Source organism: Rattus norvegicus, chromosome 7 (genome assembly GCF_036323735.1).
Source record: "Rattus norvegicus strain BN/NHsdMcwi chromosome 7, GRCr8, whole genome shotgun sequence".
Taxonomy (NCBI): Eukaryota; Metazoa; Chordata; class Mammalia; order Rodentia; family Muridae; genus Rattus; species Rattus norvegicus.
In genome coordinates, this window is record NC_086025.1 from 36,543,150 (window position 1) to 36,567,537 (window position 24,388).

Genomic DNA, 24,388 nt, shown 5'->3' on the forward strand with positions numbered 1-24,388 from the left:
TATGTCTTGAGCTTCCAAGTTTTGTTCTCTCTTTTTTTCTTTCTTTCTTTTACCTTTTCTTTCTTTCTTTCTCTCTCTTTCTCTCTTTTTCTTTTTTCTTTACCTCTTTCTTTCTTTCCCTTTCTTTCTTTCTTTCTTTCTTTCCCTCTTCCTTCCTTCCTTTCTTTCTTTCTTTCTACCTTTCTTCCTTTCTTTCCCTCTTTCTTTCTTTCTTTCTTTCTTTCTTTCTTTCTTTCTTTCTTTCTTTCTTTTTTCCTTCCTTCCTTTCTTTCTTTCCTTCCAAAAACATTATATATTAAGCAGACTAAATCTAGGCCCCACAGCAAAGATCACCACTTGTACCTTGATTTCTGTAGTCTCTTCTGGTGACACTTTGTAAACTATAATATGGCACAGCACTCTCTCCATTTAATGATTTACAACAGTACTTGAGTTTACAGTCATGGATGCTACTGCAAATGCAGTTTCCCAACATGAAACATAGGTTGTGGTCAATTTTATGCATTGACAAGATTAGGCTATGTTACCCAACTTCTTCTTTTCATACCACTCTTGGTGTGAACATGTTTTTACTTTGAGGTTTGAGTAACACTTAAATGAATACACTTTCAGTAAAGGAGATTGTCCTTTGTAATATGTGTAGGCATCAGGAACTCTTTTAAATGCTGTGAAAGAAAAGCCTAAGATCAAGGAAGAAGGAAAGCTGTGTCTAGGCTGTTCTTGGACAGAAAAATACAGTGGCTGCTCTGTTCTCTTTCTCACTCTGGAGATTTTGACTTCCAAGTCCATCATCTCAGTCAGTTCTTTAAAATAAACCTGTCTGTGTCTCATCTCTGTTGGTGTATGTATGTGCTTATCCAATAAGATAAAGTCTCTCTCTCTCTCTCTCTCTCTCTCTCTCTCTCTCTCTCTGTGTGTGTGTGTGTGTGTGTGTGTGTGTGTGTGTGTGTGTGTATGTGTGTGTGCGCAATCCAAGTGCATCAGAGCATGTAGGATCTGCCTTTATGGAGAATATAGATGATATAGAATAGAAAGTAATTGCCTACCTTGTCTGAAGTGCTTTGTTAAAAGTTTTTGCTTTTGTGAAGTCTTGGCATACACACTATCTCTAAACTCTTTGATCTTCCCTGTGAATGTAGACAATGAAATCAATAAAATTAAATTCACCTCAACTAAATTCTTTGTTGAAAGTCTATTGTGCTTAGTGCTAGAGATGAGAAAGAGAGAGAGAGAGAGAATAACTCCGCCTAAAACAAGTCGATGTTCAGTGAAGACAAGCCATATAAACATATCCAGTAGAATATACATGCACACATATATACATATACACATATACATACATATACACACATGCACACACATACACATGTATATATACATGTACATATACAGACATACACATACACACATGTGAACACATACACACTTACTCGTGCACTCATTCACATACATACATATGCATATACCCACAACCATAAAACATTCCTATTTAAGATAATGGAAAAATATACTTTAGTTCAAACTTCTGCCTTAAAATACATAGAATATAATAAAAATTAATAACAAGTTAAAAATAGTCAGTAATACCAAGAATATGTTATTGTTCTCACCCCTGCCCTATGAAGTACTTGAAGAAGAGAACATGCTTGGTTACAAATAAACCCATCATGTTTTGAACATTGAATCACAAAAGTCACTTCACATCAAAACTAAAGTTGTCAAACTTCAACGGCTACTTACAATAATTATATTATTAGAGTGGCCTGTTAGACATATTTGACAGCTTAGTGATTGTGAAAAGAGACACTGGAAAAAGATAATGATTCTGTTCAGGCCATTTCTAATGCTGATCTGGCTACTCCATTTAATCGCATAACCCATTGGAAAGGGCAATGAGAAAGTAAAAATGATGAATAATGTCAGGGCACTCTGCTAACTATGTAAGGGGACTTCTGCTTACAACATTAAGGAAATAACATCTTTGATACAAGTAGTAGTTGAAGTAAATTTCAAAACTGTTCAGTAGGGTCTGGTGAGAGATGGGTCAGAGGGCAAGAATACTTATTGCTCATACAAAGGACTAGGGTTTGGTTTACAGAACCCACATAATGTGCCAGACGACCATCTGGAATTCCAGTTCCAGGGGACCCAGAACCTTCTTCTGGTTTCTATAAGCATCTGCACACACATAGTACGCACACATACATTCAGGCAGACACATGACACATTAAGTAACTAAATAAATGAATAAATAAACAGGTGAATGAATGAATATTCTTTAAAATCTATTTGATAGACTGGTCCAATACCATTCATGGTTTAATTACATTCAAATGGACCATGGTACGAGAATGAGACCAGAAAAGAGGTGCAGAGAGAAGCAGACAAACAAAAGAAAAGAGAAAAAAAAGTCTTACTGGACAGAAGATGACTGGAACTGGAGAAAAAGTACCCAAAGACAGTAGTACATGATGAAAAATACCTACAAGATGAATAAAACCATATATTTTAACATTATAATTATTAATGTTGAAAGAAAGAGGGAAAAGGTTCAAAGGCTATAACACCCTTCCTCAAGAAAGGTAATGTGAAGACCAGGGGGAAAAGGGCAAATTATTATTACTTTTTTATTGAAAATAGATTATTTTCTCACATAGTGTATTCTATTTACAGTTTCCTTCCCTTTACTCTTAATTTTTCCCCACCTCTACTTCCTTATAGGTCCACTCCTTTCTTTTACTAGAAAACCTAGGATTCTAGAAGGTAACAATCGAACATGACAAAATAAAACAATAAAATAAAACAAAACCAGTCACATCCAGACTGGATCAGGCAACCCAACAGAAGGAAAAGAGCTCCAAGAGCAGGCACCAGAACCAGACACCCACTTGTTTGAGAGAGATATGGATATAGATAATGATGTAGATATAGATATGGATAGATTCTGTGGTGGTGTCAATATGCCTGGCTCAGGGAGTGGTACTATTAGGAAGTGTGTTGTTAGAGTACGTGCAGCCTTGGTAGATGAAGTGTGTCACTGTCGGGGTAGATAATGAGACCCTTCTTCTAACTACTTGGGAGCCAGTTTCTCCTAGTGGCCTTCTCAGCTCCTTCTCAAGTACCATGCCTGCCTGGACATGGCCATGCTCCCTTTTGATGATAATGGACTAACCCTCTGAATCTGCAGACCAGCCCTGATGAAATGTTGTCCTTATAACAGTTGCTTTGGTCATTGTGTCTGTTCACAGCAATGGAAACCCTAACTAAGACAGACAGACAGACGCACGCACACACGCGCGCTCGCGCACACACTGACGCCTCATTGCATCAGTCTCTGAGTTCTTAGGCCCTTATTCTTCTGTTGGCCTCCATCCACTCACTCTTTCACTCTTTTTGCTTCCTCTTCTGCTGGGTCCCCTGAGCTTTGAGGTGAGGGCTTTAATAGAAATGTTCCAAAGACTCCTTCTCTATCTGCATTTCTGGCTTTGGGTTTCTGTAACTGTTCCTGTCTGCTGTAGGAGAAAGCTTCTAATATGGTGACTGAGTAAGAACTGGATTGGAATGCAGCAGAAAATCATTAATAGTCATTTTATTGGTACTTAAAAAAACAGTGTTGGGTTCTATGCTGTGTCTCTAGACTATCTGGTCTCTGGTTCTTGGACACCCTACCAGTGTCTGGTAGGGGTTCCATTGAATGGAGTTGACCTTAAGTCAAATCAGATATCTGTTGGCTACACCAAAGGTCAAAGGTTTTGTGCCTGGCTTACCATTTTTCTATTGGTAGCCTGCAGAGTACTTCCTGCAACAGACATTAGGACATAGGGATGGAGGCTCCATGCAGGTACCAGTTCGACTTCTCCCTATTCATTAAATCTTGGGGGGGTTGTTCTCAGCAATGGGTCCTGCTGTCAGTGTTCAAAGAGAAGCCCCTTGTTTTTGGTATCATCTGGAGAGTTTAGGCATTCCAATGGATTCCCTAAGCCAACAACTCAAGTGAATGCAACTCCGTGCCAGTATTGAAAGTTTCATTTGGTGACAAGAGATGGCCTGTTGGGATTCTGTCTAACTTATTATTAGGAGACCTCATTAAGAATGAATTCATATATTTTATGAAGTTTTCACTGCAAGAGGTTTTTATTCCATCCCTCAAATACCCATCAATTCCACACATGTCTCTCAGGATTCTCTCCCTCCGCGCTAGCTCCCTTCCCCCTTCCCCTCCCCACCTGATTCTCTCATTCCTATACCCCAGACACTCTCAGTCCACCCATACAATCTATTCTATTTACCCTCCCATGGAGATCCACGTGTGCTGCCTAGTTCCTTTCTCTACACATAAGATCTCTGGTCTATGGATTGTTGATTGTGATTTATTCAGTAAGTAATATCCACATATAAATGAATACATACCATATTTGTATGTATTCCGTATGGATATGGAAAGACGGTATCTATGTTTCTGGATCTGGGATAGCTCACTCATGATGATACTTTTCTAGTTTCATTCTTTTGCTTTTAACTTTCACGATGTCATTTTTTAACAGCCAAGTAATATTCCATTGTGTAAATGTAGCACATTCTTTTTTCATTCATTCTTCCGTTGAGCAACAGCAAAGTTTCCAGTTTCTGGCTATTATGAATGGAACAGCAAAAATATGGCTGTACAATTGTCTTTATGATAGAAAGAAGCATGTTTTGGTCATATGCCCAAGAGTAGTATAGCTGGATCTTAAGGTACATCGATTCACAATTGTCTGAGGAAACACCATCCGGATTTGACAGTAGCTATACAAGTTTGCACTCCCACCAGTAATTGAGGAGTTTTCCCATATTCTAAGCTTTTTGCCAGTATGAATTATCGGTTGGGCTATTGATTCTAACCATTCTGACAGATGTAGGATGGAATCTCAAAGTAGTTTTGATTTGTATTTACCTGATGGGTAAGTATGTCAAACATTTCTTTAAGTGTTTCTCAGCCATTTAAGTTTACTGTATTGATAATTCTTTCAGAATTTGTGTTGTAATATTTTTGTAGGTTTTTTTGATACCTTGTTTCTTGAGTTCTTTATATATTTTGGATATCACTCCTATATTGAATGTTTTGGTGAAGTTGGTAAAAAGTCTTTTCCTGTTCTGTAGGCTGTTGTTTTCTCTTATTGATGGTATTCTTTGACTTATAGAAGCGTTTCAATATTATGACATCCCATTTATTAATTACTTATCTTAGCGCCTGTGCTATCAGTGTCCAGGCCAGGAAGTTGTCTCCTGTGCCAGTGTATTCAAAGCTATTCCCAACTTTTGGCTATCATGTTTTATGTGTCTGGTTTTCTGTTGATGTCTTTGATACATTTAAAGTTGAGCTTTGTGCGGTGTGATAGGTATCGATCTATTTGTATTCTTCAGCGTGCAGACATCGATCCAGTTTGACCAGTACCATTTGAAGATGCTGTCTTTTTTTTAAATGTGTGTTTATGGTTTCTTTATAAAAAAATCAAGTGCCATTAGGTGTGTGGATTTACATCTGGGTCTTCAACTTAATTTTATTAATCTATTGATCAACATGACTTTTTTATGCCAATATCCTTTGGTTTTTATTACTATAACTCTATGGTACAATTTGAAATTGGGAACAATGGAATATCCAGAAGTTCTTTTATTGTTGAGGATTGTTTTAGCTACCCTGGGTGTGCTTTTTCTGTATAAATTATCCTTTTGATATTTGTGAAGAATTGCATTGTAATTTTGATGGGGATTGCATTCAATCTCTTGATTATTTTTTATAAATGTCCATTTTTACTGTATTCATCCTACTGACCCAAAAGCTTGGGAAATCTTTTTATCTTTTGATATCCTTTTCAATTTCTTTCTTCAAAGACTTGAAGTTTTTATCATACAAGTCTATTACTTGCTAGGACAGAGTCACCAAAAGATATTTTATATTTTGAGGCTATTGGGAAAGGTGTTATTTCCATGACTTATTTCTCAGTCCATTTGCCATTTGTATGTAGGAGGGCTCCTGAGTCAATTTTGTATCCAACTACTTTGCTGGAATTGTTTATCAGTTGTGTAAGTTCTTTGGTAGATATTTTAGGGTCACTTACATAAACTATCAAATGATCACACTTTGACTACTTCCTTTCTAGTTTATATCTGCTTGATCTCCTTCAGGTGTTTTATTGCTCTGAGACTTTACTACATTTAATAGAAATGGAAAGAATGAACAACATTGTCTTGTTTCTCATTTCAGTTAAATTGCTTTGAGTTTCTATTTAAATTTATGTTTGCTGTAAGCTTTCTGTAAACTGCCCTTTTAAAGTTCAAGTATTTATAGCTTATATCCCTGATCTCTCCAGGACTTTTATCATGAAATGGTGGTAGATTTGATCAAACGCTTTTTCTGCATAGGGATGTGGGGTTTTTTTTGTTGTTGTTAATTTGTTTGTCTGTTTTAATTCAGTGTGTTTATATGGTAGGGATTACTCTACTGGTTGGTTTTGCGTGTCAATATGACACAAGCTGGAGTTATCACAAAGAAAGAAACCTCCCTTAAGGAAATACTGACATGAGACCCAGCTATAAGGCATTTTCTCAACTAGTAAACAAGGGGGGAGGGTCCAGTCCATTGTGGGTGGGTCCTCACTGGACTGGTAGTCCTGGGTTATATATGATAGCAAGCTGAGAAAGCCAAGGGAAGCAAGCCAGTAAGCAACACACTCCATGACTTTTGCCTCAGCTTCTTTCTCCAAGTTCCTGCCCTGTGTGACTTCCTGTCCTGACTTCCTTTGGTGATGAACAACAATATGGAGGTGTAAGCTGAATAAACCATTTCCTCCCCAACTTGCTTCTTTGTCATGATGTTTTGTGCAAGAGTACAAACCTTGACTAAGACAATTACATTTACTGATTTTCATATATCTCTCTGGAGATACAGCATAGTTAATCATGGTGAATGATCTTTTTGATTCATTGTTGAATTTGGTTTGAAGCATTTTATTGAGTCCTTTTGCATTTCTGTTCACAAGTGAAACCCTTTTTGTGTTGTGTCATTATGTGGTTTGGCTATCAGGGTATCTAACTGGAGCCTCATAAAATGAATTGGACCATGTTCCTTCTGTTTCTATTTTGGGAAATAATTGAAGAAGTATTGGCCTTAACTCTTCTTTGAAAGCCTGGTAGAATCCTTTGCTAAAACCATCTGGCCTTAGGCTTTTTTTTTGTTAGTTTGTTTGTTTGGAAGACTTTTAATGACTGCTTCTATTCCACTACAAGTTACAGGTCTATTGAAATTGATTTAACTTGGGAAAGTGGTGCCCTACCAAAAAATTACCTATTCCTTCTTAGATTTTCCAGTTTTGTGGAGTACCTGTTTTTAATGTATGTCCTTAGGATTCTCTGGATTTCCTCCGTATCTGTTGTTATGGCTCCCTTTTCCTTGCTAATTGTATTAATTTAGATATTATTTTTCTTTTAGTTTGAATAAGGGCTTATCTATTTTGTTGATTTTCTTAAATAACCAACTCTTTCTTTCATTTATTCTTTTTACTGCACTCTTTGTTTCTATTTGATTGACTTTAGCACTGGCTTTGATTATTCCTGCCATTTACTCCATTTGGAGGTTTTTTCTTCTTTTTCTTTCTAGTGTGTTATTAAGTTGTTAGTATTAGGCCTCTCCAATTTCTTCATAAAGATGCTTAGTGGTATGATTCTTCCTCTTAGCACTGCTTTCATTGTATCCTATAAGTTTCGGTATGCTGTATATTTATTTACACTGAAATCTAGGATGTCGTTCACCTCTTTCTTTATAGACCCAGTAGTCATTGATCTAGTAGTCATTGACTTCTGTGGTCATTCAGTAGAGAGTCATTTAGTTTTCATGAGTTTGTAAGCCTTCTGTTATTTCTGTTCATAGGAAAAAGGAGAGCAGAGTGTTTATTCACTTTGTCTCCTTGGAATGTGGGGAGACAGTAAAGAAAGGTCCCTCCAGAGGGTCTGCTATTGCACTGGGGATAAGAACAGAGCAGATGGGGCAGGGTTGCTTTAGGGCAGTGGTTCATAATCTGTGACTAGCAACACATTTGAAGGGGTTTGGGGACACATGTCAGATATCCTGCATATCAGATATTTACAGAGTGATTCATAGCAGTAGCAGAATTATAGTTATGAAGTAACAACAAAATAATTTTATGGTTGGGGGTCACCATAACATAAGGAACTGTATTAAAGGGTCATAGCACTAGGAAGGGTGAGGAACATAAAGGAGAAGGGAAGATTTATGGATAGCTTGTTTGCTTTCCTGGAAGGAGTGATGTGTAGGTTAGCAGGGAGTGCCTGCTGGAGCTGGGGACTAGGATAAATTGATGGGTGGGAGGAGAAAGATGGGGAGGGGTTGCTCTGTAGAATTCATAGGAGATGTGGCCAGAGGGGAAGGAAGACTGCAACTGGTGTTCTATTGTAGAGCTAGCAGAGGAGGGAAGGATGAAGGTCTTCAGTTGGCTTTCCTGTTTCCATGATTTACTCAACAGGTGCGCTCCCAGTGAATGCCTTCTAGTATTGGATGCTGGGATAACGGGGCAGGTTGCAGGAAGGAAGGTTGGGGAAGAAGCTCTTCCTAATCATCTGGGAAGGGGATCAGAGAGGAAAGGGAAACGATAGGTTTTCTGCTGCAGAGCTGGGGATAGGACTGGGGGAATGGAACTTGGGGAGCAGAAGGAGAGCTGTGTATCTGCCTCCAGCCTACTTGAGGCCCTGAGAGAAGACATGATTGGCTTAGTAGGGGGGTCTGTTATGATTTGGGGTTATGGCAGAGAGATGACTGTGGGGAGGGAGTTTCTGAAGGGGATTATTTGTGGAATTCACAGGACATGGAAACAAGGAGAAAGGGAAGGCTGCCACTAGTGTTCTGCTGAAGAGTAGGAGGTGAGACTAGATGTGGGGGAACAAAGGGAGCAGAGATATGCAGGCAGCCTACCTGATTTTCTGGCAGGTGTGACAACACGTTATTGAATGGTGGTGGGACCTTCTACTAAACAATTTTTAAAAAAGATTTATTATTTATGTATTCGAGGAATATGTGTGTTGATGAGAGTGTGGGTTTGTGCATGTGTGTTTTTTTGTGAATATATGGTAGTATTTGTGTGTGGGGGGGGGCTTGGAGCAAGGATAAAAGGAATAAGAAGAGGGGAATTTGTTCACACTCCCTTGATCTCTTGGGCAGTGTACTGACTGAGGCCAGATTCAACTGCAAAGGCAGGTAAGTTTAGAAGCCCTTAAGTTAGGCACTAAGTGTAGAAGTCTAAGTTTCTCTAAAGGGCATAACAAGGGGAGCGAGGGGGTGGATGATTGTATAGAGGTGGTAAAGTATAGAGGGATCCCTGAGTCTGAGGCATCTCAGTGACCTGGTGGGGATTGAACAAAAAAGGCACAGCTGGTCAGTTGGTCATCAAACACTGAGCAGGGTTCAGGGGCAAAGAGCTTAAGGAGACACGGTCTGAATGAATGAAGCCAGAAGACAAAAAAACCAAACCAAAACAAAAACCAAAATGTGCTGGGAAAACACAGAGCCTTATCCAAGGGAAATGGTCAGACTCAGGGAAGCATTTAAGTTGACTTGAGGGGGAGAACTCACCAATTGCTTGTGGTGGATGGAATTCAAAGTGATCAATGTACCAGAAAGTGGATCTGTTGTGGGTAGATCGGGTGAGTAGAGTTCCAGTGTGTTTGGACGCTAGGAGGGCCCCAGTCACAGCACCAATGATAGGATAAAGGGCAAAGGTGGGACGCCTTTGGCAGGCCTGTGCCCAGGTGTGTCATTAGCTAAGAAATCATGCCACCCAACAGATCGAATATAAGAGGTTTATTGGGAGGGGGAGGGTGAAAAGCCATCTTGGGGTGGCACATGAGTGGGGAGAAGGGAGTAAGGGAGGGAGAGACAGAGACAAAGACAAAGACAGAGAGACAGAGACAAAGACAGAGAGAATGAATAAGACCGAGAAGGAGGGAGAGACAGTAGAAAGGAAACAGGAGAGAGGGAGAGAGAGAACTGCAAAAGAGAGAACTGGGGTGCCATGGGTGTGTGCATTTTATGGGCCACACCTGGCCTCAGCAGGTGTAAGCTGTTGCTAGGTACCTGAGGGTAGGCCCGAGGATCTGCCTGGTGGCTAATGGCCAGTCCTACGAAATTGCTGGGAATATAGGTGTATGTCACCATGTCTTTCTGGTTCGTTCTTGTGAGGTCTGGAGAAAAAACTTTGTCGAACCGTATGATTTCATATCAGTCACTGTAATGAATGGGTTATCTCACTGACCTCAAAACTTTATTATTTAAAATTCACGAAACTCAATATTTTTAAAGTCCTTTTCGAACGATGGAGTCAATGGGTTATTACTATTTTTTTTCTTGCCAAAGTACTTTGTGAGCTCCTTGAAGTAACCATTATTTCTCTTATTATTTTTTTTCTTTTCTTTTTAACCATGAATGGCCTCACAGACGTTAAGTAACTTCTCTTGGACAAGATTGAGTGATTAATGCTTTTAGTGATGCCACAAAGTGACTTCTGTCTGGTTCTTCTGTCTACTAATTATGACTGGGGACTTTGGACTCTGTAGGACAATTTAAAAACCTTTTGAGGATTCTTTGGGTAGTGTCAACTAAGCTGTTTAGGTGAACGTACTGAGCAACTGTAAAAAGGAGAGAGAGAAAGAGATGATTGATAGAGTCCATCACATAATTACATCAAAGTGATATGGTATCAACCGGGCTCAGAAATGACATAACAGCATTTTACAATTATAGTGAACTCTGAATTGAGATGTTCAGAAATGTAACTGACAGGGCTTTACTTGTCACTCTGAGAGCAAAGTGATCCGTCATGTTCTAGGAAAAGGATTATACATGTGTGACAGAATGCATAACTTAACTTAAATCTCCTCTAAAATTCCAGAGTTCTCGTTATACACTCAACTGAAATAATGCATGGCTCTAAAGATCCATGAAGATCTTTTGTCTTCCTCTTCAACACACAATAAAAGTGGGCAGGGGAATATTGTTCATACAAATCAGGTAAGTATACATGATTCTGATTCTCTGTGGCTCGTACCTCAGTGCCATCTATGGTCGAAGACATCTGTATGCTATTTTGGCTCTCCGCTGCTTCTTCTAGCTCTATTGTTCTGTGCTATTCTTTTGCCTCTTACTATATGATTGTTGATGACTTACTGGATTCAACTTTCCGCTACACGTATTTGCAGTCCTTGGTCATCACTTCATCTTCTGAGGCTGAGAATATCACTCCATACTGATGTAGGTGTTTGTGATCGCAGCTCTAGAGAATGGACACACACTGTATTTCTTGCATTTTAAGTTCTGATACCACAGTAGGAAAAGAGGAAGCTTTTTGAAGAAATAGATTAGGAACAAGTAGATATGAATAATCAAATGATATAAATTTGTGTTGAATTTTATTGGATCAAATGTTTCATCAGCTTCAGTTGATGTGGTCATGGAATTTTTTTTCTCTTCACCCATTGACACAGGGATGTCAGTGACTGACACTATATTGTTCAGGTAGCCTGGTACACTGTAGGTGAATACTCACACTATGTAATTTTGTATAAAGACTGTTGGAGTCATTTTGTTGATTTACTAAACTACAAGTCTTGTTATTGAAGAGTTTTAATGAATTTTATCATGAAGAATTTGTACAATAGCTTCCTTTCCTGCTCTTTATTTGCTTGGACAGTCTTTGGTTTTGTTATCATAGTAAGTTTAGCCTCATGAAATAAATTGTTAGTGTTCCCTCCTGTTCCTTGAAAGGTGTTGTGTCAAGCTGTGCTCAGTTAGTTCTTTAAATGCCTGGAAGAATTCTCTAGTGAAACCATCTGGGCCCAGGGATTTATTTGAGGAAGGTTTTAAACTACTAGAGCAATTTCCATAACTGTTGTAGGGATATTCAAATGATTTATTTCATATTGTATTGAGTTTATACATTTAAAGGGATATATGTTTTCAAATAATGTAGTCGAAATTGTGTGTAGTCTCTCTCTCTCTCTCTCTCTCTCTCTCTCTCTCTCTCTCTCTCCCTCCCTCCCTCCCTCATTCTTAATATCAACAGGGACTAAGACAATAAGACTTTCATACAAAGTATTAACAACTGGCATCTTTCTCTCTGCAATTTTTACTATAGTTTTCTTGGTTTTTGTTGCTCTTTCCATAGAAATTCTTGGTTTGCTGTTTAACGTGTTTACAACATCAAATTCTATTTCTATCGTAGAATTTATTTTCTTTGTTGTTTTTTGAGTGCATACACACTATAGTGGAGCTCAAGAAAGCATTAACTCACTGAACTGCACTGCCAGCCCTGATTAGGTTCTTTGTAAATAATTTAGAACATCTGTCAATGAGGCTAGACTCTACTAATTAGAGTACAGTTGGATTGCAGGTACCATGGGAAGTTTGACTCTTGATAAAATGTGAGTCCACAGCTCTATGCTGCTCTAGAATCATAACTGTTGGTGATCACCTCACTTTCCTGGTGTGTGTTCTCTAGTTTCTCCTGGCATCAAGTCTCTATGAGATTTGTGCATTTTCATTTTGCTGAAATTTATTTTTCATATATGTGCTAATGAAAAAATTCTGATATGTTCTATGTAGAGAATCTTGACTGAAGGCAAGAAGTCCGGTTACAAAGAGAAATCATTGTTCAGTTGCCTCAGAAGAACGATATCCATGGCTCTGTGGCTCTAGCGAGGCTGGAGAATTTCTTTTTAAACTGTGGTTCAACAGTCTATAAAGCATAACTTTAGTAATAAAATTTCTAGGCATTTTGTGAAGTTTCTGAGTCTGTGCGCCACCATTCTGTCATCCCAACTGGCTTTATGATAGCTGCAATGATCTTAGAGCAAAGTCCTTCCTCTTCTGTCTGGTCTTTCAGAAGTTCACAGCAGATCAGGACCAGCTGTCGATTCCTCTGATCACAATAGGGTTTTAGCTGATGTGGGGCTTCCTTCCTCTTCCTGGTCATCTGAGTCTTTCGGCTACCCCTTTAAACATTGCGGCTGGCTTCAGGTTTCTTCTCCAGAGTGTCTGGTTTCTCTGCATTTTCATCTACCATCCTGCTGGGTGCAGCGAAGCCAATTGCACTGATCTCGGTGCTGATGTTGGCTGTGTCATCCATCTGCTCCCTTTGGAGTCATCTCATTCTTCCGGCTTCGCAAGACTGTGAATTTACAGCTTTTCCTCTTTTCCAACATAAGAGCTTAGTGTGAGAAGCTCCCCTCTTTGTAGTATTTTAACACAATCTTATAAATTATGTTGTACTTTATATAGTTGTGTTATGCTTTCATTTTTGCTCAGTTCAGTACAGGTTCTAAGACCCCTCTTAGATAGCTGTTCCTCTGGATTGTGAGACCCATGACTCATTTAGCAATCAATCTGATGGCCAAGGGCTTTAGGTATGATGTCGAGAAGCATACTCTCACCTGGAAAGTGTTGAAAGTGTGTTATCTAAAGGAAAATGCTAAAATCAGCTATAAGATTGTCTGCTAGTGACATTTAGAATTGGCGTATTTTAATGGTGAGCTCATCATGTTCAGGATTAAGTAAGTATTGGTTTAAGAAAAAATTTTTTTGAGAGAATCAAATTGTAGGGCTAGTGAGACTCCTCAGTCGAGAAAATGCTCCTCTTGAAAGCCTGAAGACCTAATTTGGGCCCCCTAGCCATAGTGTAAAAATCTAAGCATGGTGGCACAGAGTTGGAGTCCTTGTGCGTCAGAGGAAGAGATAGTACTTGATGGCCAGCTATCCCTGATGCACCAATTGTGAGCTATAGTAACTCTCCTTTCTTTATATGACAATCGGGTATATTCTTACAGCAACAAGAAAGCAGTAAAGATATACTAAAGAAGTAATGGGTCAGAAGTTGCTATGCGTGCACATGATGGTGAGCTTAGGAGCCAGCAGAAAGTTTCTGGTTAGAGAGATGGGATGTCTTGTGTCCTTTATTTCTCCTCCAGCTCTGATGGCTTGTCCCTGAGGCTACAGTGCTTGTCAGGGAAGCCTCTAGCTGTGATATTTTGTGAAAAGCACCAAGTCAGTAATGCCTGCAAAGCATAATTTCCACGATGAACTCTCAACCTATGTCTTCTGTGATTTTATTATTTCAGCCTTAAAAATGAATATGTAAACTGAGGTCAAAAGGTCTGTGTTTTGATAAGAAAAATTGATTTAGAAAGTTAAAGGCATGCCCTCGTTTTTCCCTGATACAAGCCTTCTCCCTTAATTTAAAAATCTGACATCAATCAGATGAGTTTGGAAGAGAAAAAAGTTTGCAGTAGTATGTTTAATTTCTCCATCAAAAATAATGTTTAAAATTTCCTACTCAATTAGAACTGGGCACCCTACTCCCACTATTCTCTTCGTTGTGACCAGTTACAGATCTCTGTAATAGTCTCCAACTATTGCAAAAAGAAGCTTCTTTGATGATGCATGATAGCCACATTAGCCAATGGATATAAGCATAAATATTTATAAGTATATTAGTTTAAGCAGTTGGCAGTAGTAGGGTCTTCATAGGCTTCTATGTCCTCTCCCGCCACTAGGAGTTGGCTGGGTTTGCAGTACCAGGCATGAATTCTTTCCTATTGAATGGACCTGAACTTCAATGAAAGAGCACTTGGTTATCTTCCAAGTGCTACTATTGCACCACTGGGGATATGTTGCCAGGCCAGTCACTGTGGTTCAAAGGCTTGATAGGTGGGCAGGACTATTGATTGCTTTTCTTCTTTGGCATCTTGCACGGCACTTTCGGAAATGACGAGACCTAGTCCTCAGGGAGGAGGCTTCCAGTTCAATTCTTCCAAGTCCTCTGCCTGAAGTATGAAGTGTCTTCAGCAGATGGATCTTGCTTTCAAGCTCTGGATTGCTTCTGAAGACAGACTGATACTAGTCTATACTCTTTAGAGAGCCTCCTTGACCGCCATACCAAGAACCAAATGGGAGTTTTCCCATGCCTGTCATTGAGAACTTTGTTAGACAGTCTGGCTCATGGTAAGGGTGGTAGGCAGGGCTTTGTTACCAAGTATAGTATAACATATTTAAACTCTTCCTCTCTTCCACTCTCTCCCCCCTCTCTTTCTCTCTTTTTCCTCTCTCTCTTTGTATATGTGTATGTGTGCATGTATTTTGAAGTTGGCTATAAAATAATATTTCATACATTCTTAGTTTTATTTATCTTTTGGTCTTCCTTCTCCTTCTGTATTACCCTACCCTCCCTTACTCAGTTAACCTCATTATCTCCATTTCCTCCTTCATAACACTTGTACCCTACTAGCCCCCTTTCTGGAGCCCCTCCTCCTCCTCCTCCTCCTCCTCCTCTTCCTCCTCCTCCTCTCATAGCCCCTGCCTACTTTTTAAACTCACTGCAGGTTATATACTCAATCTAAAGATGCAGAGTTAGGATGCATGGATAGGAGAGAAAATGTATTTGTCTCTTTAGGTCCGGGAAAATCAAGGAAGCAAGAGCAAAAATATTGTTCAAGAGCCAAACGACCGGGAAGCCTATTGCTAGATAGCATCTTCTAGACATAACAAGGAAACTACACCCATGACATCTGAAGAAATGGTTTCCCAAATAAAACCTGCATAATGACATCATGTGTTGACAAGCTGATCCCCATACCTTTCTGGATATTTAGTCTAACCAATCCCTTAGTTTCAATATCAGTCAGAGACTGGGCTTCTTAAAAATAAAAGCTAACACAGAAGAAGAAGATATATGACGTCAACTTTTGCCCTCCATATGATTACACGCTGCTTCCCCCAACACCACACATATAGACACAAATATACCACATACATATACACAAATAAAAACCAATAAGGAACTGGGGGATTTAAGAAAAAAGGGGGAAGATAGTAGTGAATTACAGTGATAAAACAAAAAATAATAAATAATATATTCAGGAGGAAGAAAGGGTGGTTGTAATGATGGTGTTAGAGCAGTCGAGAGAAAAAAAGCACAATATTTATTTGCTTAAGGAAAAGCAAGTAAGGGCTCATATATATATTTTCCTAGTTAGAACAAATTATTTTCACTAATGTATAGCTCAGCTTCTCTATGTAAGCATAGCATTTATTACATACATCAATTAGCAGTGTCATCAAATCGAAATCTGAAGTGTCCCAGACCAAGACTCTAGGAAGTCTTAGGTTTTCAGAAGAATTTGGTGTCAACTTAAGAAATGTTTTGAATATCTTGGTTAAACTATTAAAAAGTGCAACTGAGATATTTATTGGCCCCTTAAAGGTAATAGCCAGGTCTGTTTTCCCACTCCCACTGTAATTGTCTCCTAATATGTATTACAAAATTATAGATTGTACTCCACTGAATTACAGTTTGGGATACTAAGTGATAGATTTACAGCATAATATCTCACTTGGGAATGAGTTTTAAAGTCAAAACTAGAATCCACAATGCCCTTGAAAATGTATGAAAACTTTTTATACAGTCTGGCATCACCTCTCACTAATCCAGCAAATTATCCCTTCAGCTGTGGGTAGAAGCTCCTTTTCTTTGGATGAGCATTAGGTTGACAGCTGACTGAAGAGCCATAGCCCGGGGAAAATATTCACTGAAAGAGAAGATCCCACCCAGCGCAGCAAGATGATGTTCAGGCACAGGAGAAGGGTGGCCACCAGTAAATACCAGCACAGTTCTATCCTCCATGTCTTGCTAATCCAGAGCCATGAATGCATCCTGTGGACAACGAAAAAAATCAGCTGTTTCTTTCTCTCTAACCTTACACGTGTACAACTGAATGCATTTACTTTACAAAAGCACATGATGTTATCTGTCCTACTCTAATATTTACCAGATGGCATCAGTACACTAGATTCTTTAACATTAAGAACAGTCTTTCCACAAACATATGTGAGAGTTAGATTTGCTATTGCTAAAGGGATTTTTAAATGCATTAATTTAAATAAGCAAGCCAACAAATAAACCCAAGGAATTTGACAGAACCTTTGCCCGAAGTTAGGGTTGTGACAATGATAATAATTTTTAAAAGGCTACATGGTGGGGCTAAAACATCCAGAGTCGTTATATTCTAGTCTTGCACAATACAGCTGTGATGCATAATAAGAATTGGGAAACATCTGCTTCTCTCTGATATGTGGCTGGAAAACCATAGGAGGGGATGTTGCAAAGCAGAGTGACCATATTGGATGTGCTAATTGCTGCTTTTTATGCTGAATTCCAATTATCTTGGCAATTAAGATAGAAATATTTGCTGAGTAAACAAACACAAAGCAGAATTTCCCTCCATCACAGGGTTCAGAATATATCCTAACATCTATTTCACATGCTATCTCAGTGATTTTTGGGGAGGTTGGGGAGGGAGTTCTGAAAGCAATTTTATTTACTATATGTAGATACACTATGTACCAATCAATGATGCGCTCAGCTCTATAAGTCAATAATGAACATTGAAAATATTGAAAATAAGCATTTTCCCTTCCTGCAGATGAGCTCACCATGTAGGCAATTATGAATAGACTTACTGCATTCTTTGTAATTAAAAATTTAAAAATAAGTGTCTATTTGAGACCAATAGAGAAATGGAGCCTTCCTTTCCCTCGGACTAAATTGACTTTTGTACCTTTCCAGACTCACCGATTTTTTAAGCCTTTAAACAGTTTGAAGAGAAGTGTTTAAAACAACCTTGAGAAGATAGGATGGAAAAAGGAAAACAAGGAGGCAAAGAGAAAGAGAGGCAAAGTTGGTCCAAGATGCAGCTCAATTCTAATAAGCTTAGAAAGTTAGATTCTTCTAGTGGCATATTAATGTCATTTGGTTATATTTTGAAGGAAAAAATCCCCACAATTTATGGCCATGAGAAGTTAACCAATGAGAACCACTCAGTTTGGCTCCTCTCTGTGTGTTTAGAGACCTGGACATTCATTAAACAGACTAATGCTGATCTGAAGACCCCAGACTCGAGTTTATTTTACTTTCTGAGATATGTCTCCCTTGTAATGATATGTGCAGTTGAGTAATTCAGTGTGGACTTGTAAAAGCTTCAATGCAGAATGCTTAGAACTTTGGTCTATCTTGAAATACCAGTCCGTTCATTAGGCTCCACATTTCTAAATCCCAAGTTCAAGACTGAATTATGAACAACCAGGTTTTAACCAGGCATTTTGTAAAAAAAAAAAAAAGCAATAAAATCTTTTCACATAAATTAAAGTCAAAGTATCCAGTCTGAAGGGGGTTTCAAAATGTTAGCACAAAGGAGCATCCCTTCTCACCACATAGTGCTACAAAGCAATAGAGACACAGAGATATTTATACGTGAAGATGTTCCAATAAAGAACTCTATAATCTTCATTACATATTGTGAAAAACTGAATCACAGGAATTTTGTGTTGTTGATGCCAATGTTATCCTTCCAACTACCTTCAAATAAAGTAATAAAAAATGACATGTAGCTAAATAGTTATCTGAGTCAAGTTTGTGTCTGTATTCTCTTATTGGGTGTACTGGCTGGTTTTGTGTGTCAACTTGACACAAGCTGGAGTTATCACAGAGAAAGGAGCCTCCGTTGAGGAAATGCCTCCATGAGACCCAGCTGTAAGGCATTTTCTCAACTAGTGATCAAGGGTAGGACTCAGCCCATTGTGGGTGGGGTCATCCCTGGGCTGGTGGTCTTGGGTTCTATAAGAGAGCAAGCCGAGCAAGCCAGGAGGAGTCAAGCCAGTAAGAAACATTCCTCCATGGCCTCTGCATCAGCTCCTGCTTCCTGCCCTGCTTGAGTTCCAGTCCTGACTTCCTTTGGTGATGAACAGCAATGTGGAAGTGTGAGCTGAATAAACCCTTTCCTCCCCAACTTGCTTCCTGGTCATGATGTTTGTGCAGGAATAGAAACCCTGACTAAGAAATCGGGTTTGGATTTGAGCTAGTATTTCTTCAAGCACTCTTCATCCCAGTACTATAGACAAGCAACTGTTTCAGATAAGTGAGGTCACTCATCAGAGGCTACACCAGTTTGGAACTATGTTGAGGCTAGGTCAGGCTTCTGGTTACCAGAGCCCTCTACCCTCTTCCTCTATTTCTAAAAGGAAGTCCCCTTTAGGATTGGTTTTGCGGTTTTACTCTATATTTCAGCGAATAATCAGTTTCTAGTAGATTAAGATGAAGTTGGTTGTAAATGGAGAAGGAAAGAAAGAAAATGAGGTTCTTTGGGGGGCACTTATTTCCTTTGTATTCTTGTGTTTCTGAGAATGTTAGCTACAACACAAAGAATACATATATGTATATATACATATATATATTCAGAGTTACCATTGTATTGTTGTGAATAGACAGCATGACAAAGACAACTCTTATAAAAGAAAGTATTTATGTTTATTTTGGAGTTTGTTTAGAGCGTAAGTCCATTATCATCAAGAAGCAGGCAGGCACATCACTGGAGCAGTGGCTGAGGGATTTACATCCTGACCCGCAGGCATCCAGAGACTAGCATGGGCTTTTGAAACCTCAAAGCCCACCCAAATGACATACTCCTCCAACAAGGCCACACCCACACCAATAAGGCCACACTTCCACACTTCTAATCCTTTTAATCCTTCTCAAACGGTTCTGTTCCCTTAAGACCAAGCATTTAATTATATGAGCCACGGGAAGGGGACATTTTCATACAAACGATCACAAGAAACTATCCTATTTATTCCTGGATGCTGATTTCACATTTCATCTTACTTGGAGAAAGCAAAAGAAACAATTTCCTAAATGCCTTTTTTTTACCTTACTCACACAAGGAAGAAGCAGGTTCCGTTGATGAGATTAGAAGAGGAGTCACAAAACCTGCGTAACTTGGGTATCGCTTAACTTCTCATGACCTGCCTTTCCTCAGGTCTCCCTCATCCTCCTTGGCTCCTTACTACATGAAAGTGGGAGGGATCAGTAGTGCAATTGGTAGCTTAAAATGCAAATTTGAAAGTGGAAATGACAGTGTCATTCTAATATATCAGTTTGAATTTAATTTGGCATTTTAAAATTATAGTGACTCCTGTTAATACCTGGTCTCTGGGATATTATCTGGAACACTATTCCTGACATTTCCAGAACTTGCACATGGTCTTTTTGTTATCATTATAGATACTAAGATAGCAGAACTTTATTGCCTCAAATAAAATATGCTAATAAAATTGGATCTACTTAAAAGATTCTTATATAATTTTTGAAGGTAAAAATATGTGTTTTTAGTTTTCTACCATGACTACAATGAAAAAAATTTAAACTTCTTGAGACATAAAAAGTGAAGGCAGTAATAATAGGAAATTAGGTAAGTCTATAAATTTTGCTGCCTGACAGTTTTGTTTTAAAAACCACAAAATTTTTGACACATCATAGTTTAAGAATATGCTTTCAAAATGTCTAATTGCTAGCTGAAAGAAAGACAAGAATCTGCTTTGAATCCAAAGCTCCCATCTGTTAGCTGATTGATTTAGTATGAGTTTGCTAATAATGAGTTTTATTTTTAAAAAATGAACATTTTAAATAAAGATGTGAAGACATACTTCTCCTTTTTTGCTGATGGTCCTGTTATGGTAATCGCTCCAAACCAGACAGCACTCAGTTCACCATACTACATCACTCTCCAAGGTCAAGAGTTCTTGCTGTACCCACTGCTCTTCCTTAACACCTGCTCCTTCGGCATCAGTTAGGAGATCGTGACGTAATCAGGGTTAAGGCATTTCGTCCCTTAGAAAACGTGCTCAGCGAACAAAAGGACCAGTTACATTTCTTTACTTGTTATCCTATTTCTCTACCCCGCAGGTAACTTGGTATAATACAAGAGCATAAACTTTGTACAAACAACATGTCACATGTGAATGCAGAAACAAATACTAGAATCAGGTGTATTTATGATAGTTTTTAAAGAGGTCTCCAATGCCACTCTGCACATCAACATTTTGTTGATTATGTTTAAGAAAACGCATTTCCCACAATGGTAATAGGTTACCCATGATGTCTAGAGACAATCCAAGTAAAGCTTATGACACACTATCCAGGACACACTGAATGCTCAATGAAGAGAATCTTTTGTATCATCATTGTTCTTGAAGTTACAGGTACCTGTTCTGTGCATTCTTGGCACAGCCTTGAGAAGCTGATACCAAAAGGCATTTCAAAAGCTACTAGCTGACTCAATTTTACCTGCAGGTTTTATCTCCCCTGCTAATGTTTTATGGAATTTTGGGGTGTTTCTTCTTAGTTGCCATATGATATCATAATAATTGGGGTTGCCTATTGGAATTCTTGGTCTCATTAACTCACTAATAAAAGAATTTAAGAGTGGATTAAGATAGAGGTTTGAGGGAAATTTTATAAGAGTTTAAAAGAACAACCCGTAGGGCAAGCAAACTGTTAATCTAAGCAACTGCCCAGAGGAGGAGAATGGAGAAGAGAAAGGAAAATGGCATGCCATTTGAGTTTCTGGAATAGAGGTTCACAGAGTAGTACAGCCCCATTGTAGGAGAAGGTTAGAGGAAGAGGAAGGTAAAAGTTTCAGAGAAAGCATATGTAGATTTTGTTCAACATCTTAAACAGAGAAACAGAGAAAAGGTAGTGGGGGAAGAAAAGTTGTATCTGTGTGAATCAAGACTGAGAAAGACAGACAGACTCAGCTGACTCTCCTGACTGTTCAGCTCACAGAGACTATACCGTGGGCGGGAATTCAAAGGATTATCTCTTTGCCATAGCTTAAGGTGAACTCATCTTCCTAGCAGTGGTCTCATAGCTAAGTGATTGACCCAACTCAACTGGAATGTTATGTGTGAGACCAGGCCAGAGATTCTATTCCTGTGACCAGAAGGTTATCCTTCATGGGGATTTACCGACGCTCTAACACTATCTTAGTTCTTAGTCCCAGAATTGAGATTCTCTCAGAACACCAAACCCAGCTGGTTGCCTCATCCTTGAAATACAATTTCGGGTACCTTGAAGTTCTTTATTTCCTAGATGTGTTGGGATGCTCGCTCCTACTTCGAGTCTTCACTATCAGAGTCAATCTGGGTCTTAAGGCACTTAGAATATAGCACTTTTAATACTTTTGTCTCCATTGATTTCTACCCTTTCAAGCTAGTAAGGCGATGTGCCTTGCATGTCACGGACACTCAAGAGTGTGTGAATCCATTGAACAGGTCAGCTAGCTTTTAGCACAATATGGATTTTTTTCATACAGTGCTTTTTTTTCTTCCAGAGAACTTCATTTACTGAGAAGGTTATTAATATTGATGGATATATCCCTGCCACTTCTTGCCACGCCTTACCAGATGTAGATGTGGTTCTGAGTCTTTGTGCCATCGTTTGTTGCCAGGAGTGGTTTTGGAAGGACTAGAAAGAAGTCTGTGTTGTGTCAGTGCCTGTGGAACAACAACAAACTACAATGGAGTTGCTGTCCTCATAGACTATCCAGGGACAAACAAAAGGCCACTTAGGGTCTCAGGGCAGATGCCTTAGCTGGCTCTCAGCTGGTGTACTACGAAGTCCCAATCTTTCACACACAAAAAGGCCCATCTGCCTGGGGAAACTGGAGCTGGCTTTTCTAGAGAGGAGGACAGGCAGGAAGTGTTAAATGCTAACTGTGGTGTATTTTGTTCTTTGCTGTATGAATTTCTTAAACTCAGTTATAATTGAATTTCCTCTAGGCATAAACGTGTGATTGACAGTAACAAGGAACTGTGCTGTGCCTCTTAATAGATATCCTAATTCTCTGCTTGATAACAGCCATTTGGAACTGATATTGGAATGAGGCCAAGAGTACCAGTAAAACTATGTTCATAGTCTACAGGGCTTCACCAACTGCCATTCTTTACCCAGAAAGAAAGATTTTTCTGGGGACATAAGACATCTCCAGCCATAGGGGGAAAAAAAACCACTTAAGACTATTAACCAATAACTTCATTATTTAATGCTTTAGTTTCATTACTGTATTTTGGTTGGTTGGTTGTTTTTCCGGACAGAGATTCTCTGTGTAGCCTTGGATGTCCTGGAACTCACTCTGTAGATCAGGCTGTCATTTTACTCACAGAGATCCACCTGCCCTTGCCTCCTGTATGCTGAGATAAAAGGCATGTGACACCCCTACAGGACTTACTGTAAATGGAGGCAATGCATTGGGCTGTTGTTGGGGTTAAAACAGAAGGGAATATATGTTAAAGTGCCTACTGCAGTAACTGGTAAAGAATAAATAAGCTGTATATTTCACTTAGGGTCATGGTAATTATAATAATTAAAAATATTATCGCTTTCATTATTTTGTTTGCTTTATGGTGTTTTTTTTTTGTTTGTTTGTTTCTTAAGTCTAGAAGCACATTAGTAGTGATCTCAAATGCCTTGGATTCTTGGAATGATTTTAATTTTCTAAATTAAGGTTACTGTGATTTTTATTTCAAGTTTTTGCTCCAGCACTTAACACTCTGTCATATAAGGGTGGCTTTTTCAGATGGTAAAAGAACTTGGCCAAGTTATCTGCCTCTTCTTGGCTATCAGAGAGGACCTTGCAAAACTTACAACAGTGACAACCTACTCTGGAGATATATTGGATAGTGACTCCGTGTCTATCCTTCGGTTAGCACCTTTGCTCCCTTGTCCCCTTCCTTCTCTCTTCCCTCTCTTTCCTCCTCCATTTTCCACCCTTTCCAAGAATCTTAACCCCTGAATTAGAACTTACTTAGGGCTGCTTTCTCTCATGAATCTCAAAAATCCCATTTTAATGCATACTTTTATATACATGTTCATAATATAACGTTTTGTTGAGAAGGGGAAAGCTGGGAACTGCTGTTTTAAAGCAAGGATTACTGACTGCTGACTAATAGGACAGCCATGGGTGAGATGAAGAAGGAAACAAAGAGGAAAGAAGGAGCTAGATGTCAGCCAATTGACAGAGCTGAGCTAACCCCTCAGGAAAACAACACAATTCAGTATATACTCCAACTTGTCAGGCGACTATAGCTTCCTGAGGTCCCAAATAGTATGGTAGGCCACTTGTTGTAACTTAGGAGGTGTCAGGGACCAAACGATTGGTTGAAAAATTTGCGTTATAATACGAGGTCTTACATAAATACAAGTCAATCTCAGAACATTTAATACCATCGGTACCGTGAAGAGTGTAAGCAAATCTGGCCTTTAAAATCTCTCAAAGGTGTGAAGCTTTGAGTAAGGAATCTATGTCCTCACATGAACTGATTGTATGGTATAAGCACTTAAAAGTGGTGCGATTTGTAAGGAAATATGCACACTCGCCAAAAAAGAGACACCAGATACTTTCAGGTGGCCTAAGCCCCTGCTCTTACAAGCACAGTTAGATGCTCAGTTCACTGACATCC

General features: G+C 39.0%; 1 long non-coding RNA gene across 9 annotated transcripts in view; it reads right to left on the reverse strand.

The window, feature by feature from the left end:
• Positions 1–24,388, reverse strand: part of Csl1 (citrate synthase like 1) — a 120,380-nt gene that overhangs the window by 72,593 nt on the left and 23,399 nt on the right. For 2 of the 9 annotated variants that reach the window (XR_005486899.2, XR_010053261.1), the window contains exon 3: positions 16,515–16,751. The exons of 4 other annotated variants lie outside the window; for them this stretch is intronic. This is a non-coding gene — a long non-coding RNA (citrate synthase like 1). Of the gene's footprint in view, positions 1–15,999; positions 16,752–22,330; positions 22,424–24,388 lie in introns of those variants that run through there. 3 more of the 9 variants (XR_005486893.2, XR_005486897.2, XR_005486898.2) reach the window with 2 other exon arrangements.